The following is a 5,503-nucleotide window of genomic DNA, read 5'->3' as shown; positions in this document are numbered from 1 at the left end:
TAACAGAATCCTTAGATATTTAAATGGTACTCAAACTCTAGGATTATGGTACTCTAAGGACTCACTAATTGATTTATTAAGATATTCAGATACTGATTTTGCTGGATGTAGATTAGACAGAAAAAGCACTAGTGAAACTTGCCAATTTCTTGGAGCTAACCTAATCTCCTGGTTTAGCAAGAAACAAAATTCGGTAGCACTGTCTACGGCTGTGGCCGAATACATTGCAGCCAGAAGTTGTTGTGCTCAAATCTTGTGGATTAAGCAACAACTCGAAGATTTTGGTATCAAACTTAATGAAACACCCATAAGATGTGATAACACTAGTGCCATAAATCTTACTAAAAATTCAATTCAACATTCAAGGTCTAAACATATTGAAATAAGATATCATTTTATAAGAGAAATGTTCAAAACAAGATATAATTCTTGACTATGTTTGCACTGAAAATCAATTAGCCGATATCTTTACAAAAGCCCTAAGTGAGGATAGATTCTGTGAAATTAGGAGAAATCTAGAAATTCTTGATCCATTTGCCTAAATATTTCTCCAATTCCAATGAATCGATGTCAAAATATCTTTGAGCTCATTTTCCATCATCTCTCTTGGACCTAAATGCTCAAGATTATCTCTCTCATAACTTGTCATTGAGCAAAAATTCTTCTCCCAAAATTTTGGATTTTTTTGAAATTTATTCATATTTTTTCTAAAATTTTGTGAATCATGAGTCGACCCCCTAGGGTCGACCCAATGGCATACTTAAAATTTTTGGCCAACATCCCACGGGTTCATTTCTTTTAACTTAAAGCCCGTTCATGAGCCGACCCCTCCTTCTTCGTCTTCCTCCCTCCAAAACTCATCGTCCTCATCTTCGTTCTCTCCAAATCTAAAGTTTTAGCCCAAGATCCTTCTCCCATCACCTCTCCACCTCAAATCGCCCCTTGGGAAAGGAGCTTTTCGCATTTTCCTCCCTTGATTGAAGCAGTTGGAGCGTGCCCTAGCTTCCACCGTTCTTCTCAAAATCGAGATTTCTCTCTGCCAAAAATCTCTTTCCATCCTCTAATAACCCTTCTTTTCCTCACCCATTTGATCTTTCGAGTCTCCTTGCTTGCTCTTGTGGTGAGAATGGCCCCAAAAATGAAACTCCCTCAAAGAAGAAAATCAGTCCGTGAGCTGGAAGAAGGCGTGCGCAGGAAAAGCAAGCCTCTCAGACCTCCTTTGCTCCCATTCTGGCTTCAGCATCTGCACCAGGACCCTCTCAGTCTCCTCTTAGCCCTAGCAAAATTTCTCTCTCTGACAGAAAGGTAGAAATCGGCAAGAATGTGGACTTCAGATTCTTTGAAAAAGAAGGTTTCTCCTTTGGTTCAAAGATCAAAAATCAAGGTTGGGGATTTTACTGTTTTCTCAAAGAAGTTACATATGTAGATTTGGTTAGAGAGTTTTATCTGAATCTGCACTATGGCAATGGAACAGTAACTTCTACTGTTAAGGGAATTGATATCTGCTTAGATCCTATTATTTTGGGAGAGATTCTGCATTTGCCCTGTGAGGGATATTCTAACATGGAACTCCCAGTGAAGGAAGAAGGGATCAATGTAATTTTAGGAGGAACCTACTCGAAAAGTCTAAATAAATTAGAAGCCAAGATCTTGTCAATTGAAATGAGAATTCTACATCAATTAGTGACAAAACTTTTCTTCCCGAGAAGTGGTAATGACCTCCTTTCTGGCCGAGATATATGTATAATATTTTATGTGATCACCCAAACCCCCTTAAACCTCCCTGCTTTAATGATTGAGGCCATGAGAGAAACACTGAATAGATCCAAGGCACATCTGCCTTTTGGTATGGCCCTCACACTAGTATTTAGGAGGTTTGGAGTTAGCTTTGAGGGGAGGCATCTGCTAGGCTTTCTCACGCTGACACCATCAACCAACACACTCTGTACCGCATGGGATTCACTAGGATTGATGTGGTTGGATCAAGGGTACAGAAAAAAGAGCTGAAGAGAGAGCTGAGGACAGAGTTGAGGAAGAAGGTCCCTCATCACCTCTCCATGACTTCAGGGCAGCATCTCCAGACATCCAGTTTGTTTCAGATCCAGAGGCTGGCCCTTCAGAGTCCACCAGGAGGCACACACCAGTTCAGTAGCCAGACAGCAGAGCACCTCCCTCAGAGTTCAGATTGGCTGATGATCAGATTGAGCTGATTTCTCAACGTGTGGCTTCCTTGCTTTCTCGTCAGTGGAGCACTTCAGCTTTTGCATCGGGATCTACATCATTAGATGCTTCTGATCAGACCTTGATCCTCCATATCTCCACTGTATTTCGGATGATCTCAGATCAGTCAGTTCGAATTCAGCAGCTCGAGGATTACATTTTGAGACTGACTGGGAGAGTACTTGACTTGCAGGGGCAAGTGTTAGCTCTAGCCCATCCATAGCCACAGAAGTGCACTATTGAGGTCACAGACCTAACTGCGGAGGCTGGCAGACTTAGAGGTGTATTGGAGGGTGGATTTGATTTCTTGAGGAGAGAGATCAGAGGCTCAAGTGAGCATGCTTCTACACAGTTCACTGCACTGCTTCAGTCTGTTTCGAGAGCCCTGAACCTTCTTGATACCATCAGGCCATCCTCTTGCAGTCCAATCTATGGCCTCTCAGCCTTCAGGATCATCTCGTCCACCTACTCGTGCCAGCACCTCTACTCGGGCAGAGGCAGACGGGGTAGAGGACGAGCTCTTGGTCGTGATCCATCATCTCCCACCCCATCTCTGATACATCTGATTCTGATCCATCTAGTCATTGAGCTCTACTAGATCCTTGTAGCTAGCCTTGTCTGTTGTTCTTTCTAGGATCTATCTTTTGGGCCATGTAATGATATTAACTGGTTGACTTTTATATTATGGAATATGTATGGAACAGCTATGATACAATCACTTTGATTAGTATCTACTCTTTGACTTTAATGTATGTCCTTTAAATTGAGTTCCTTTCAATTATGAGCGTGCTTAAAATACTATGAATTGCTAGTACCCAATGGTATATTTTGTTTTATGATTGCTGTATTCAGGGGGAGTAAACATTAATGTCAGTAAAATTAATGATTAGTACAAGAAGTTTCAAGAAACAAAAAGAGAAAATATATTCAAAAAAAGAGGGGGAGTTAACAATGTTTGATGATGTCAAAAAGGAGGAGAAATTAAAGAAAAATATCAAAAGCAAGATTATTAAAAGACTTAAAAATACAATGAGTGAATTGCTAAGCAAAAGTATCAAAAGAAAATAAATAAAAGACTTAAAAATAAAATGAATGAATTAGGAGAAATTAAAATATCAAAAACAGATTGATAACAAAATGATGAATTGCTAAGCACAAAGCAATGAGCAACCTTTAAAATTACTTCTAAGACATGCTCTGATATACTTAAAATTAGACATGCTCTGATACATCTTAAAATTTGACATGCTCTGACATGCTTTAAAATTAATTCTTAGACATACATTGATACACTTAATTGTTAAACATGCTCTGATACTAAAACTAAATAATCAAATGAGAATGAGCGAATTTTCAAGATGCTAAGAAATTTAAAAAATAAGCAAATGAGCAAATGAGATATTTTCAAACACGCAATTTTCAAATCCTAATGTAAATTCTGCTTTGCTCTGATAACAAAAATAAATTTTCTACTCTGATACCAAAATCACATAATCAAATGAGTAAATTTTTAAATCATTAAGCAATAGGCAAATTATTTATGCAAATGGACACATGTATCACATGCCAAAAGAATCAATCTTTTTTTCATGCAAATGCACTTATAAGTTGGTAGTAAATTTCTTATTTATCTTCAAACTACCTATAATGTATTTCATTCTTTAAAATTCATGATCATTGATTCATATAAATGCTTTTGTTCAAATATTTTATCATCATCAAAAAGGAGGAGATTGTTGTTCCTTAGATTGATTTTGATGATTACAAAGCAGTTGAAGGGGTACTAATATTTCTCACTTGAAAAAACTTATTGCTCTTCAGGAGCAAAATTATAATTTTATCAAAACCCTAATTTGATAGTATCAAATGATAGAACAAAAGATTTGTGATCCATTGGTGAAAATTTCATTATTTTTGGACTTGTATTTTGAAAGATATGCATGTTTGAAAATCATGAGTCAATCCATGAGTCAACTCATGGCACAATGAGCTGTTTGGCACGCAGATTTTTTGGCTTGGCACAACCTGTGAGTCGACCCATGAGTCGATCCCCAAGGCATGAGTCGACCCATGAGTCGACCCCTGCTGTTTTTAGGCCAAAAATCACAGAACCTTGTCTTCTGGTTGTTTTCTGTTGTTCTTCCACAGAGGTCGACCCATGAGTCGACCCCCAGGCATGAGTCGACCCATGAGTCAACCCCTGTGATGGGATTTTTTCACAACGGCTAGTTTTTTAACCATTTTAAGTGCTTTTAATGCTCATTTATTGTTGTCTAACGGCTCTATTTCAGCCTAAAATATTTTCTACTATTTCTTGAAGCTATAAAAGGAACAAAAAGATGGGAATCAATAAGAAGAAAAAAAAAAAAGAATCAAGAAGAGAGATTTTGAAAAAGGGATTTCAAGCAAACTTTTCAGCCCTAAGTAAAAGCTCACTCAAAGCATTCAAGAAGCCTTTGATCCAAGCTCACCAACTCATCAAGTGCATATTCTAGTCTCCAACCACCTTGAGAAAATCAAAAAGGATCTTCTTCTTCTTGAGTAAAGAGTATTTAAAGTCTCATACGCTCATTAAAGGAGCTTTCTTTGTGCTTACTTGTGCTATTCATTGTTATACTTTGTTTGTGTTATTGTTTTTATTTTGGAAGGGTTCCAAAATAATGGAAGGTTGATCCGAACCTTGAATCGGAGTGTATTGGGTTGGCTTGTACCCGAGAAATAAGTGGACTAGCTTGGGATAGCTAGAGTCAGAGTTTCTGACGTTTGTATTCGGGTTGAATACAAGATTAGTGGATTGAATCCCAAGTAGGAGCTTGGGGAGTGGATGTAGGTGCAAGGTTGGCACCGAACTACTATAAATCCTTTTGTTTGTGGTGTGCCTAATTGTTCTTCTTTAACTCTTCATTATTCTCTTGCATTCTTACTTTTAGCCATTAGTCTTGAATTAATTTTACTCTCTCTATTTATTTAACTTTGTCAAACATTTCTCATAAGTCATAAGTTAAGCTTAAAATTTTTAGAAACCCAATTCACCCCCCCCCTCTTGGGTTGCATAGTTGGGCAACAGTTTCTTTGAGAAAATGGCCAGTACTCGAGTTCGTGTACTATTGTATTATGATGGCATGATACAGAATGATGAAACTGATGTGCAGTACAGTCACCTTGTAAATCGGATGATTAGAGTATCTTCATCATTATCACGTCAAGAATTATTGGATCATTTATACAACAGTATTCCTGTAGACAAAGAAAAATATAAAATAAAATTGAAATGAAAATCTCC

This window comes from Elaeis guineensis, chromosome 1, assembly GCF_000442705.2.
Source record: "Elaeis guineensis isolate ETL-2024a chromosome 1, EG11, whole genome shotgun sequence".
In the NCBI taxonomy this organism is placed as follows: Eukaryota; Viridiplantae; Streptophyta; class Magnoliopsida; order Arecales; family Arecaceae; genus Elaeis; species Elaeis guineensis.
Note: the sequence above shows the minus strand (reverse complement) of the source record.